At 46.6% G+C, this 15,209-nt stretch overlaps 1 protein-coding gene across 9 annotated transcripts in view; it reads right to left on the bottom strand.

Moving 5' to 3' along the window:
- FBXO34 (F-box protein 34) overlaps positions 1-14,806 on the bottom strand; it is a 42,872-nt gene extending 28,066 nt beyond the window's left edge. For 3 of the 9 annotated variants that reach the window (XM_027724406.2, XM_027724407.2, XM_027724398.2), the window contains exons 1-2: positions 13,639-13,723; positions 1,037-1,115 (exon numbers count right to left, since the gene is read on the bottom strand). The gene's annotated coding sequence lies outside the window, so the exon portion shown is untranslated. The other 6 variants (XM_027724399.2, XM_027724400.2, XM_039381662.1 and 3 more) reach the window with 6 other exon arrangements.
- Between the last annotated feature and the right edge of the window lie 403 nt (positions 14,807-15,209).

Here is a 15,209-nt window from a genome sequence, read left to right as displayed (position 1 = left end):
TTCACCTTCCAATGTTATGGATAAAATAAAAGCTTTGGAAAACCAATTAAACTGTTTCAACAACATTAAGCAAGTTGAAGTGCTCTCAGGGTTCTTACAAGACCACTGAGAAGTTCTTTAAAACAAAGAAATGCCCTTTCAAAGCTCTGAAACCAGGGAGCCTTTCCCCACCCCAGAACACCACCTGCTTTAAAGATAGGGGACACCTGCAAGTCATCTCCTTCTCCAAGGTAAAGAAAAGCTCACCAAGACAACTGTTCCTGTCTTAAAGACATGATCAGCACCTTCTTTAAGCAGGGAGTTTTCGTACTGAGGCACCTTGCTTGGTCAGCTGTAACCTGCATTCCCCTTGTTTGCTTTTGAGATGTGCATTAGTCAGCTTTCTCCTCCACAAATCTGACTGTGCCTCTGCATGATCGTACACTGAAGTCATGTCCTTGAGCGTGTGACATCAGTCTGTTGCCATGGCAATGTACAGGGCAGTCCAAAATTCAGTATTATGGCATCACTGCGGGATCAGACAGCGGAACAAGCCAACGCCTCAGAGCTGGTTAATGCAGCACGAACAGCCAAGACATTTCAATCTAAATGTTAAAGTGTAACTGCACTTTATCACAATATTCCTTATAAATATGGCTGGAAGCCTCAAGAAAGACGATCCAGAAGGTCACTGAAGACAAACAGAGCCACCATGCATCACTAAAGAAGGGCAATATGTTTCCAAGGATGGCCACCAAGTATGAAGAAAGCTTAGTTCAGCTCTCTGAATAGAAACCACCATCTGTTCCTAAGGCAACACCAGACCTGCCTAAAGAGATCGTTCACAGAGAAACAGGGATGGTCCCCCGGCACCCTCGGGCCAAGGGCTGGGTTGCACAGTTTTTCTGGAAATCAGAGACTGGAGCATCACAGCCCTGCCAGCCCTTTCCAAGAGAAAGCATTACATAAGACACAGTTCTTCAATTTCGAGCTGGGAAGCAAAGATCATCATTAACCCAACCTGTAACAAAGCCATGTAGTTAAAAAAGGGTGGTACCTTCCAAGAGTTGTTATTCCATGTAGGGTTAGACATTACAGTTCTGTAGGTTCCTTGCACACTCACGAGAATGGCATTTCTGAAGAGCAAAAGGGAAGGAAAAAGGAAATTAGTGACACAGTAACAGTGTTACAACCACCAACCAGCTCTTAAGATACAAAAGATCAATTTGCCCAGAGCAAAAGGGCACATGGGAACAGGCACCCCTGCACTGCTGACGTGGAGCACCACCAATTCAAGGTCTTCAGTGTTGACTGATTGAGTACACCCCAAAAAGAGTCCACCAACTACAGGTGGCTGGGCAGAAGGCACTTTGGCACCCTGGGAGCCCAGGGTGCAGGGATAGCAATGAGGAGGAACACAAAGCTCCCAGTAGCCAGGCTGGACCCCTTTCTTTACCTGTTCCCATCAAACAACACATGTTTAGGGGTTCCCAGTCGCTGCTCTAAACACCCAAATTCCTCAAGACCCTTGAGTGCCACTGCTTCTGCACGTCAGCTTCTGTGTAAACCAGCCCCTCCCCGCACGCTTGACTGGTTTCACTTCGCCTCCTTCCGCTTTCCCTTATTAATCCACGTGTCTCCCATAACTCACTCAGCACCTCCCTCTGCAAAGCTGACCTCCATCCTCCCCATAACCCCGGGCGCACCCACAATTTCTTCACGCTGCCATTAACGAGGCACATTTCACGTTCTCCGCACGGATGTAACCCTCACCCTCTCCTAACCCCTCCACCCATGTCCCCGGCTGTAATTACCCCAGACCTCGTTATCTAATACCCAACACAAGCCTTGGGGCTGGGAACCATTGTTTATTTGGCTCTGCAACGTCACACACCCCGGTGGCGTTGTATAAATAAATTCCACAACCTGTTTGAGCCTGAGCTTGATTCAGACCTGAATTATCCCAGTTTCTAAGTGACTGCTGCAAATACCTTCACTTGCTGCTTTAGCAACACCAGCTTACACAACCAGCCACCACAGGCAGCTCCAGAGCCACTCACCATGGCAGCCAATTGCTCCCACAGACCACAACTGCACAAAAAACACCTTAAATCCCTCTACATTTAAATACAAGTTGTAGATTACAAAGGGAAGAGGCAGGCAGAGGCATACTGCCCTCAGCAATGTGCCTGTCACCTGAAGGACAAGCTCCACGGGCCAGTGTCACCTCTCAGCCACCAAAGCATCCAGGCTTTGCCCCAGTCTCAGCCCTTACACCCAGCAGGTTACCCTGTCACGAGCCTGAAGTACCACTAAGGATGAGATTCTGGAAGCAGCTTTACACCAAACGGATTTCAGGGCGAAATAAAGCCAGCAGGCTTCATCTCCATGGAGCTCCTGCAACACAACATAGGCTGAGCAAGTTACTCAGGGCAGAGGTCTTTCTTATTAACTACCTAGTAAATTCAGATTAAAGTCGGACAGCTTTTCCCCCTCCCTCACATAAAAATCAGATGCTATCCAGCCCCGAGGAATCAATCCAGCTCCTGCAATAAGGAAAACCTGCTCGCAGCCACATGACACCACACACAATCCAGAAGACTGTGGCCCTTCAGATACTCATTAAACTTTTTTCCCCTAGAAAAGTCTCCAGCAAAGGATAATTTGCCTTCAATTCATTTTCTACAGTCAGGATGGATGGTAACTAAGCACTAGATATGGAAGCACATGAGAAGTCCCAGGGCAGCCATCCCAGCTCATGAACACATCAGTGCAAAAACCTGTGGACAGTCACCACCTACTGCCCCAGTCACGTGTGCCGGTTCCAGCATCCATGTGATGCTTCAGAGGGGCAATCAAAGCCCTGAGCCAAACACAGGGAGGAGGGGAAGGAAGCACCAAGACACAACACAACCATTAAGAGGTAAACAGAGGCCTGAGAAGAGCCAAGGCTGGGTGGCTGCTGTGGAAGCTCAGTTAACACACTTCAAGACAAGGAGCGGAGAATAAGTCAACTCACCATCCCCAAATGGTCACAAGAGCCTTGTCAACTTGCACAGACTGAAGACCAGTTCCAAAAAAACACTGAGCACGGCGTTGGGAAGGCAAATGGACCGTTTTGAGAACGTAGGATTAGCTTTTTTACTGGAGAAGGGGAACACAACAGCAGCACACACAACAACTAACACTGTGGGTTTGAGACACCTGTGAGAGACATCGTTTTATGAGCCAGCAGTTCATGTCAACACAAAAGATGCCAAAATCTTGCTGTATGTGATGGTGTTTACAGGTGGAGGAGCTCTGCCCTCTCATAGGAAGGAGCTGTGCTTTGCAGACCCTTCCTGACTACCCAGCTGAACCTCTGTCCACAGGCAAGTCCCTTTCCATCTACACTACCCTCAGAGCAGGTTGGCCAGCACAAAAGTTATCATATCACAACCCATCTTCTGGCTTCTTTTCCCTACAAAGGCAAGGCCCTCAATCTCTTTTAAAAAGGCAGTGTGGTACTCCCACACCAGACTCATATCCTACAATATTCTCTCAAGGAAATTGTGGCAAAGATCACTCTGGGTTGATCTCCACAACAGGCTGGAGGTCAGGGAGCCCTGCTGCCAGATAACACTCCAGGCTTAAACCTGGTTTTTATTTAGGCAATACCCAACCCAGCCTGGCAGCCTCCTGTCCCTGCAACATCAGTGGCTAAAAAGGGATGCAGGAGTCTGATCAGCTACAGATTTCCACAGAATCCCAGAATGGTTTAAGTTGGAAGGGACCACAGTGGGTCATCTGGTTCATCCTTCCTGCCCAAGAAGGATCATCTCAGAGCACATAGCACAGGACTGTGTCCAGAGGGTTCTGAAATACCTCCAGTGAGGGAAACTCCACAGCCTCTCTGGGCAATCTGTTCCAGTGTGTGGTCACTTGCACAGCACAGGAAAGAAGTATTTTCCCCCTATACAAATAAATAAATACCTCTCTTAAAAAAGGTGATGCAGTTCATGTCATTAAAAGAAGCCACACTGTTCTTATCAAAGCCTGGACCCACTCCAGTACATGATGAGCAGGTCCCTTTGCAAAGCACATTTGGGCCTTTCCCTCTGAAAGCCACCTTAAAAATATAAGACCCAACTAAGTGGGCCTTATACTCCTTAATCCTTTGAAATTCACCATCACTTCACCTTATTTATTCCAAGAGCTTAATGCTGCAGCTGGACCTACATGATCAACCCTATCAGCCAAGTTACAACCAACACAACCAAGCCCAAACTTACAAAAACTATTAACTTGTAAAAAGCGTTATCACATTTTCTCTCCCAAAACATTTAACCTGCTAACAAGTATCTGTCTCAGTGTGTTACCATCCTCCCATTGTCCTGATCTGAGTTAGCAGGCTTACACTAAAACACAGCAAGAGCCAAGAGCACTCATCCAAGCAGAGCCTGCAAGAACAGACCCCCTTTGGGGCAGCGACAGTTGAGGTCGATTTAATGCGAAAACAAACTACTTTTCCATTCAAGTCCAAAGCAGAGACAAAGAATTTTATGTGGCTCAGATTGCACAGTCAGCTGTCTTTTTAGGAACAGATCGGATTTAACAGTTCTATGGCAGTCCAGAAAAAAAAAAAATGAGCCTGACAGAAGTTTATGGTTTGGCCAGTACTGCACTGTGCAAAATCCAGGCACTTGTCTGCAGTGCTCTCATGGCCTTCAGCCGGTACCTCAAAGTCATCATCATCAACATCAGTTCCAAGAAGGTATTTTGAGAGACACTGGAACAGGTTGCCCAGAGAAGCTGTGGCTGCCTCATCCCTGGAAGTGTTCCAGGCCAGGTTGGACAGGGTTTGGAGCAACCTGGGATAGTAGAAGCTGTCCCTGCCCGTGGCAGGGGGTTGGAACAAGATGGGCTTTAAGGTCCCTTCCAACCCAAACCATTCAGGATGCTGTGATTTTTCAGGATTCAGCCTGATGCACAAATGCATTTTTATCTCATTTCAAAGAAAGACAAAATTCCTCTCTGAAGCTCTGCCCAATCATTCTCTCTCACATCACACAGATTGCATTTCACACCATTTCTACACTGGAGAACTGAAATGACACCATTTGTCAATGAGACCACTCTCACCACAGGGACCCATATTCTGAAGCAGCAGAGATGTGCTCAGGCTCTTCAACTTGACTATTTCAGGGCCTAATGCAGACAGAGAAACTAATATTAGCATGTATTGCTATGGAAAGGAATATAAGCCAAACCTTCACTGGTTTATATCTAAACCCTTTGAGACATCCAACGTCAATGCTAAACAAATCTTCACCTGGCAAACACTTGGAGAGCCTTCAGCTGAAGCTGCCAGGTAAGGGAATGCAGTATTTGGGGATATTTTTGCTACATACACTGGGGACATACCTCTGACACACACAAAGCCCAGAGAAGCTTCATGACAGCTGCAAAAACAACTTTGTCCTGGCTAACATTCACATAATGAAATTACAGCTTCACTCCAGGGAAAAAGGAAAAAGCACTTAAGTTTTGTTTAGATTGAAGTGCTTCGAGCCACACCACTTATCTGCTATCAGAGCAGATTGCAGGGCTGCTCCAATGATTATTCTGTAATGAAGTAACTGGAATTGGAAGGTATGCAATTAGTCCTATCTCCTCCTCTGCCACCCCCCTAACAAGAAAAAAACCAGCACAGACGTTATCACCTCTTCCTCTAGCTCTGCTACCCTCATTTAAAATACCCACAAAGCAAAGTAGGGCTGTCACAAGCTGCTAACAAGCCTGTCTTGGCCCTGACTGGCAGCAAAGGTGATATTATCAGCATCTCCCCAGGAGAAAGTTACTGGGTTACCTAATGGGATGCTTTCTCAGGTACCCCCCCCCACATTTATATTAAGCTTAACATGCCTGGATTTAGCTATTTCAGTAAAAGCAAACCACTTTTGAGATGGAAAAAAAAAAAAAAGGCACTGCTGTACCTACCAGCTTTAAGTTAAAGCATCTCTCATTAATCCTCCTGGGCACGATCACTGGGAAGTGAATATATTAAACTCAGGACACAGGTATTGCTTGCTGGCACTCTGGATAGGTTTACTGACTCCAGCCTGGCTCATTTTACCTGGGTCATTTACCCTCCCTTCCCTTAAAGAGCTGTGTTTTCTGTTTGTGAAGTGGTATATGCAGCTTTTCCATAACTCCAGCTAATAGCTGGAAGAGGCAGAAAGGCCCTAGACACCCCACAGCCAAATGGCAACTCACAGTAAATCCCTGATTCCAAACTGTAATTCTGATAAAATACATGTTGGCATTTATTCAGGCTCCAAAGCTCACTCATCTCCTCTCCTCCACCCCAGTAATACCCGTTGGGGTCTAATTAAAGACATGGCTTCTCCCAACAGCCTCTGCCTCATGTACATCCCAGAGAAGTTTCTCTATTTGTGACCCAAGGAACACAAGGGAGAGCTGGAGGGACAAGGGGGATTCCCCCAGACCTTAAAAAAAAAAAAAATTATATAAAAATATTTAAAAAAAACCCAACACTATTAATGCAACAATGAACTTGTTCTATATAGGTCCACTACTGAGGCAACAATTTTACACTCAGATTAAGTTCCTTGACTTTTTTCCAAGCTAAGTTCTTTCCAATTTCTTAAAAACATTTTCCCAAAGACAATGGGCCATCCCTGCAGGATGCACTGGTGCCTTCACTTCCTTGGATTCAGTCAGGCCAGGGATGAAGCTGTTAACACCTCACAAAATCCATACACAACCCTTTCCTTGCTGGATACATCTACAGATCCAAAAGAAGAAAAAGAGCTTTAAAAAAAATCCCTTTTAAGGCAAGTAGAGTGTGCAGAGACATTTGCTACAAAGGTATGTAAACTGCTACTATTTATCCCACAATTTATCCCATGGCCTCCAGCTGACACATCCCTGGACAGCATTTTAACAGCCCCATAAGCAGTTAAAGCTGAACAAAGCAATCATCAGGAAAACTGGTTTAGTCCACTGCTGGTGGCATCCCAGGCCCTATCCATGGAGGAAGCATGACTCAAACTGCTCTGAGCTCCCATCCACAGCACAGGTTGAATTCCCAGTAACTTGTACCAAAGCCACATCTCCAACTGCTTCTGCTGCGAGACCAATTCGAAGCAAGTTATTTTACATTTTAATATGACTACATCTGCGGCCCTAAAAAAATCCACAAGCATTTTAAGAAAAAGACAGGGATTTTTTTTTTCCTTAACACCATAGAAGATGGATTCACTGCTACCAGTAATCCTCCCACAGCCCCAGTTTCAGAAGCAGCAGCAGATTTACTTAGATTTCAGATGCATAAACAAGCGCTCTCTGCATCATTTCATTCATGTGTTTATTAAGATAAAGTTACCTCATTAAAAAAAAAACAATGGTAGAGTGTCTTCCTCCTCTAGAGAGGAAATTAAATGAAAAAATGGGAGGAACTCACAGTCTGACCCACAGCTGACGGTAAGTTCTGGTGCCCTGATGGTTAAATCGAGGTGTATAAACCCACTTCCAGGGGACAGGTTTTCCTTAAGGGTTTGGTTTGTTGGGGTTTTTTTCAGAATTCCCTTACCAAATCCCTGACACTCGTCTCAAGCTACCAGGCCTTCCATATATGTTTACAGGGAGCTTCTCTCCACCTCAGGAGTCAGGACGGGAGGAAGGACAAAACCTCTGCAGACAAAAACATTAAGAGGCCCAAGGCAAGAGCAAAGGCTTCACGATGGAAAGGATTTTTACTCTTTGCAATGATGGCAAAGTTCAGCACAAAGACCTCAACGAAGAGCTTTATAAATCAAAAGAGAGCTGGGATGCCTCTGGAAGCACGTGAATCAGTGAACATAAACCCCAATTCAACACCAGCCTCTATCACTGATACACAAGTCCTGCTTGAACCCAGGATCCAAACTTTTTTTTAAAATATAGCCTCTAGTGTGAGTGTGACACACTGCAAAAAGCCAGACCACAAGCACAAGCCACGAGTCAGTCTTTGAAGTTTAGATACACCAGAAAATTATTTCACCTACCCAGATGCAGAGGGATAGCTGCTGCCTTTGATGCTACAAGACATTTTGGTCTTACACTGCCCAAGGACTTCAAATTGCTTGCTGGGCTTGCAGCGTGGCAACACCCAAGCCTACACATACACACGAGCCTAATTATGCCTGGTCTAGACTTGGGGGGAGGAAAAGAAAAAAAGAGAGAAGAAATATTTTCACTGATGTTAGCACGCAAAGAAAATAATAGCACATACAAAGAAATCTCCAGAGTGACTTATGAAGAAGATTTTATGCCTGGCTTTCTGCCAATTACAGAGGAATTAAAGAGTCTAGCAATATAACCCCACTCATCCTGAGGAAAAAAACTGCATTTTTAAGTGATCAACGGAGTAAGAGGGAGGAGGAAAGAGGGACAAAGACTCGGGACTGCAACTGCACAGAGCAACATAGGAAGTCCCTGGTGGTACCGAGACAGAAATTGGGCACGAATAGTTCAGATTTTAAAATTAATCCAGTCTATTGTGTCCAAAAGAAAATGAGGACATAACAGCTGATTCCAAATAACAGCATTCCAATAAAGCAGACAGTATTTTTTTTACTTTAAAATTCCAACTGCTTCAATATTTTACAGATTATTCTGACTGCCAACCAGCAAAATCAGTGAAAGGTGGAGGTCACAAAAACAAAAGCAAACCAAGTGGAAATGGCATGACTAGATATCTTAGGGAGCTGAAAATGTGTCAAAACCCAGCCTTTCATGAGAAAGAACATTTAGTAGCTATCTGCAGTGATGAATTTACATCCAAACTCTTTGGAGCTTAAAAATTCACATCATGAGACCAGCTTTTAGTGGAATTAGGACCAGACTTGACATGCCCCAGTTTCCCCAAGGTTACTTTTTGAAATGCAGCTACACTTAAAATATTTCCAGTGCTCTTCTCACACTGCAGAAGAGCGAGCAAAGCCTACCTTCTAATTTTACTGTTTGAGGGGTTTTTATAAGAATTTAACTTCAGCACTTTTTTATTTGAATGACAAAAGGAATTCTGCAGTAGACTGCAGGTTGAAAGTTACTGGAAATGGCAGCGAGACACTGTTATTTATATAAAGTCACTGCAAGGAGAAAAAAGTTACTGAAACTAAATCAAACTTTGTAAAACACCAAAATCACAGAATGAACCAGAAGTAGCTCGGGAGTTGCTAGGGATGTTTCAAGTTAATAAAATTCTAAATTAAATGGCTGCCGCTTAGGTTTGCCAAAAAATTATGCAAATTTCCAAAGTTCATACATAGTAATTAGCACAGCAAAAAGCAGGTCCCAAATAAGTGATGAAGTTAGCCTCGCTCTTATTTTTCCAGCAGATGGAATTAGCTATGTGTGAAGCTATTTTTTTTTTTTGCAATTGGAGATTAAACATATTATCCTGAATATCAATTCTGCAAGTACAGCATGTTGGATACACACACTCATGGAAGCAGGAACATGCAAAAGGCAGTCTGAATCCCTCTCTTCCATCATTCTAAACAGGACACTGAAGAGGCTGGGAGGGGGGAGGGTTTACATATTTAAGATTTCATTTTTCAAACTGATTGCTGACAATTTAGTTGAGACAAGTTGTCTCAAAGTACATGTAGAGTTAATAGTCCAAACAGGTTTTTCCGTAGAAAAATGTCTGCCTCGACTAAAAATACGTCCTCTTGATGTGCTAATTGACAGATCACAAAAAGCCATCCAAACTGCAAGTTGAAACAACGCATGTAAACAGAAAGTCTCCTGGTTTTGCCCATTACTGCTCCAAAACCTGGTTCACAGGCACATCCATCCTACATTGGATATCATATACTGTAACATAAATTCACCTTTTCCATTCCTGTTACTGATTTGTCACTTCACACTTAAGAGACACAGCCTCCTCCTCAGCTCTGCAGTTCTCCAGCAATGGCTGAGCCTCACGTGTGCCCTTGACCAAAATACTCCACCTGTGTTCCACATTCTGAATTTAGTTTCTCTTAAGAAGTGAAAACAAGCTGCAAGTCTTGCTACACGAATATTACTGTCGGGTAGCCCAGCAAAGACCTCTGGAATCTGTGTGTGCTACAAAAAGAACCCAAATCTCACATAATTGGAGGAACATGGGGAGGGGAAAGCAAAGTTTAACTCTAATTTAAAAGTCAAGTAAGTGACACGCTGGATTGAATGCTATTAGCCAAAACTGCAAGTTAAAGGTAGATGTACTGAGAGCAGTAGAAACTCTGCCCGCAACAAAATGAGAATTCTCTTACAAAAATACCTCTGTGGCCAAATGAAACACTGAGTTTAAGTAAGAAAGCAAGCACTTACACCTATCGTGCTCTCCCCCTCTTCCTTCTCAGCTAGGGAGTCTGATTTATCTCAAAGCAATCAAAAGAAAATACTTTGATTTTTAAAGTCAGAAAAGCTGCAGAAATGAAAGCCCTGTCTGGCACGAACAAACGATATTTCTGAAATCAAAAGAAGATTTTCCAAGTTAGGGGAAGGGCAAAAACAGCCCTGAATAACTTACTTTGCATAGCCCAGTTCCTGCCAAAACAGTTCTGAAATCCCATGGTAGTTCAGATAATTTCCATTCTTAGACAAAAAAAAAAAAAAAAAAAAAAGGCTAGATTGAACATTAGCAACATTAATTGTGTGATATGACCTGAATGATGCAAGAACAAGTAGTTAAGTGAACCACAGCATCTGCTGAATTTTTAATCACTAGTTGTTTTGCTGCAAGGCAGAAGAACACTGTATATTAGCTTCCAAGCGCTGCACAGAATGGCACATTAGGACAGCAGGATTTAAACTGGCAGGAATTCTGCCTCCCTGCTACCTAAATGCCATCACTTCGCTGTGAACTGCAGACAGAGCAGCTTCTAGAGCGGGATTATTTTTTAATCACATGGGGGGGGGAGGGAAAAGCACTGTTTTCTGCACCCCAAGATTCCGGTCGGCCATTTCTGAATAATATATTTAATTTTTTTTAAAGCTGACATTTTCTTAACAGCCATCTATGCGTCCCTACATAGGGTATTTTTACTTTCCAAACAGCTTTAAGTAGTCACGTGGCTGCCCAGCAGCAACTTGCTGCCAAAGAGGTAGCTGAACCTCCAGTGTGTAGGAAGGTGATCTATGTAAACATTCCTATTAGCTCTGTACTGCACCAGGAGGAGCAACTGCAACATGTTTAGGCACACCTGAGCTATATTTAATCCATCTTCCTCTGACATCCATTGCAATGACGCTGCAGACACCCAAATTTGGACAGCCAGGTCATGGTACCACTGATGAGAGTCAACAAGCCCATCCTATACCCACACCAGCCAGTCCTGCTGTGATTTCTCTGTGTCTGACACCCAAAATAGCCAGATTAAACCAACCACCATGCCTACAGTGGTAAATACAGCTCCAGCTATGCTCTAGGCATGAAACTGCAACAGCAGGATTAGCAAGTGATACAGCAGATATCCCCCTTCCACAACAAAGACAAAAAGAGAAGAGTTATTTGGGGGATAAACACTGATTCCACAACTACAAGGCAAATTCCAAACAAATCCCACAATTACAGCCAGGATCTGCACTAGGGGCAACGATCCTGATTCAAATTTTAGGGGTCAAAAAAGAGGACATTTTAAGAAAAGGACAACATTCGTACATTAAAAAGTCTGTCACACTGACTTTAATAGAATCTATGTTTAATAAGTTAATAGAATCAAAACATCTTAGAAAACAAAACCAGCAAAATATGCTACAAATAAAAACGGAGCAGCCACACATCCCAAAGCAGCATTCCTGTGCCCCCCTTCCTAGAGAGCTTACAGAGCCAGGAAGAGGATCTCTAACCAACAACCTTCACTAAACCAAGGTCTCCTTCAAAAGCTTAAATGTATAGGAATACCCAGTGATACATCTGATGACCAAATAATCCACAAGAGCCAAAAATCCCAGCAGACAAGGGCAAGAGAGATGCTTCCCAAGATACATTATCTTTAATGACAGGCTTAGGATCAGTCCTACATTTTCCTTGCAGGCTCAACTATTCAGGTACAAGAAAAGCTGCTCTCTTCTCTGAAGCCAGGTATCAAACCTGCAACAGGAATATTAAAATATGCCATGTCTGCTGGGAATACAGCCATCAGTGTGTGAGGATTATACCAAAATGCTTGTTTGGCTGTGCTACAGGGCAATGAGAAGTGAAAATAACACGTTATGATGAATGTGTTGACACCTGGAACCTCAGGGTCAGTTATTACCTCGGTAGTATCATGCATATACTATACAGTATTCAACTTCACATCACCAGAAACTTAACTTGGCACCTCCATACTCCAAAACCACAGTCCTTCCTGGAAGGGGAACTACAGGCCAGCCTCTGTGAACACCCACAGCATGCTACAAAATGAGCTTCCAAACTGAAGAGACACAGAAAGACGTTTTATACCCTATAAGACACAGTTGCAGCTCAGCACTTGACAAGCCACTCACAATTCCTCACGACCCCTCTCTAAACGGAGAAAAGGTTTTAAAGAGCATTTAGTGCAAGTGAAACATCCCCAGCTTTCACCTCAGCCTCTGCTTGTTCTCCAATTAAATACAAAAGAGACAACTTAGTCATACAGAGCACGCAGGATGGTTTTAAGACAGTGGCATTAAATCAAATCCCACAACTTTTCACACCTATTAAAATGTTACTTTGTCATTAGCAGGGGAGATTTTGATAAGCGCGACGCAATTAACAGACACTGCCTTTGTTGCCAGGCTGCTCGTGATGAAGCCCAGGCTCCCTGACATTCCATTTCTTCCCCTCCAAAGCCCTGTGCTATGGCAAATTTATGGTTTTTAGCGTGTAAGAGGAGAATTGGGCATGTTACCTTCAAAATCAGTCAATAAGGCTCTTTCACTCAGGCCCGGGGAAGGCGGGTGGCTGCTGGAAAGCAAGACAAGGCTCTCCCTTCCCCCTCCCCTCAGGACCCAAAAACGCTGCGTTCAAAACACTCCCATCCCCTGCAGCAAGGGATTAGCCATTTATTAAAAAGGAATCAAAACACTGTAAAAGGCTTCCAGTTAAGATTTCAAGGGGAAAAAAAAAAAGAAAAAAACCAAAACCCCAACACAACACCCACGGAACCAGATTCCCATTAGGAATTCTTCTGAACACCGAAGAACGAGCAGCTCAAGCCTGAGCAGGATGTCATTTGTCCGGACAACGCTGATCAAATGGCGCAAAAGGAGGACAGAACTAGATTTTTTTTTTCAGTCAGTCATTTTGCTGCCTCCACGTTGAGCAGCAACAACGTTCACAACCTACAGGTATTTACTGGTTTAGACTTTGGACTTTCAAAACCACTGCCTACCTCCACGCTCGGCTTTTAGGTTTTTTTTTTTTTTTGGCTCTTCTCTAGGGGTGACAGACAATTATAATGGCCAATTATGTAAAACCCTTCATCCGAGAAAACACGGAGCACTACGCAAACACTCATTAGGACTCGCGACCCGAGTCTGCGCCGCACGTTCCCGGGTTCCACGGCCACCTTGGATATCCCCAAAACTGGATTCCCAGCGCTGTGGCACGGCCAGGACAGCGTTCAGCAGGGCAGGGTCAACCACTGGAGTACTCACACAGCCTCGCAGGCGGGTTTTGCAGCCCAGGCTGCCAGAGCTGAGCTCTACAGCCCCATCCAAGCCGGTTATTTAAAAGCAGAGCAGGGACGTACGCGGCTGTTGGGCGTTGTACGAAGCACCTCGCAGGACAAGCCTTAGATCCACTTCTCCGGCTGATAACAAGGAGATTTCTCCAACTGGAAGCGGCACTGCGCAAGCCAAAAACCTCGGTTTACTGAAGAAATTAAAAGCTACACTGTTTCGAGTAAGGCCTCGGAGGAAGTAATTCCGAGAAGAAATCACTTCCACTGCAATTGTACTTTTAACCTTTCCTTAGGTTCTTACGCCGCCCCCCACGTGAACACGTTATTCAAACGTTATCACAACATCTAATAGCGATTAAAGCTGTCTCTTTTGGATCGCTGTTTATGTTTACCGAGCTCACAACCCCTCCCTGCGAAGGGCTTGATTGATGCGTGAAACACGGGAGGGGGGGGGGAGCCGTGCGGTAAAAAAAAAAAAAAAAAGACCAGGAAGTGACCGCAACTCGGTTGAGCAAAATTTGGGGGGGGGGGGGGGGAATAAGTGCAGGGGAAGGGGGCGTTTTGAAAAGCAAGTCCGCGAGAAGGCAGAGAGCAGCGGGGCTGTGTCCCCACGGCCACGCGTGGGGCGGTCGCGTTACGCAACCGCGGGGGGACGGGGATGCCCCGAGCCCCGCACGGTGACCCGGCGGTGCGGGGCGGGGGGGGGGGACGGGGCCGCTCCCGGGCCGGGAGAGCCGTGGGAGCGCTGCCAGGGCAGGGCAGGGCAGGGCAGGGCAGGGAGCGCGATAAAACCCCCCCCGGGGAGAGGCGGGCGCCGGGGGGGGGAGCGTTAAAACGACCGGGTAAAATAACGCGGAGCGGAGCGCGGGGGGCGCGGAGCCCTCGGCGCGGCCCCGTCCTGCGGGCGGGCAGCGGCCCCGCCGCCGCCATGGCCGGCGGAGCGCGGGCGGGCCCCGCTGGCCGCTCGGCCGCCCACCTGCCCCGCACCGGGCCGGACCCGGCGCCCACCCACCCACCCACCGCCGCCGCCGCCGCCGCGCCCGCGGGAGCCTACCCGGAGCGGGGCCGGAGCACGGGGCGCCGCGGAGCCGCCAGGCTCGGCTGGGCTCGGCTCGGCTCGGCCCGGCCGGATCCCCCCTGCGCCCCGGCGGCGGCGGGAGGAGCCGCGGCGGCCGCGCCAATCCGGGGCGGAGCGGGGCGGGACGCGGAGCCGGCGGGGAGGGACGCGGGGAGGGACGCGGGGCCGCCCCCGCGCCGCGCCAGGCACCGGCCGCCCCGCCGCGCCAGGCACCGGGGGCTCGGCTCGGGGCGCTGCCCGTTCCTCGGGACTCGAGCCCCCCCCGTGGTGCCCCGCAACCCCCGCTGCTCGCCCCGGTGTGCCCGGGCTCGGAGCGCCCTGCCCGGGTTTGGCGACCAACGTGGCACTGGGAGCCGCGGGGGTGCTGGTTCTCGGGCCGCTCGGTGGCACCGGCAGGTTAACGTGGTGGTAACAGGCTAAAAACCCACACGGTCCTCTGCGGGAGACCAAAAACTCGTTGGATAGAG

The sequence above is a fragment of the Pipra filicauda genome, unplaced genomic scaffold, assembly GCF_003945595.2.
Source record: "Pipra filicauda isolate LSUMZ 115617 unplaced genomic scaffold, ASM394559v2 scaffold235_size1210477_pilon, whole genome shotgun sequence".
Classification (NCBI taxonomy): domain Eukaryota; kingdom Metazoa; phylum Chordata; class Aves; order Passeriformes; family Pipridae; genus Pipra; species Pipra filicauda.
This window is presented reverse-complemented; position numbering and strand designations above follow the sequence as displayed.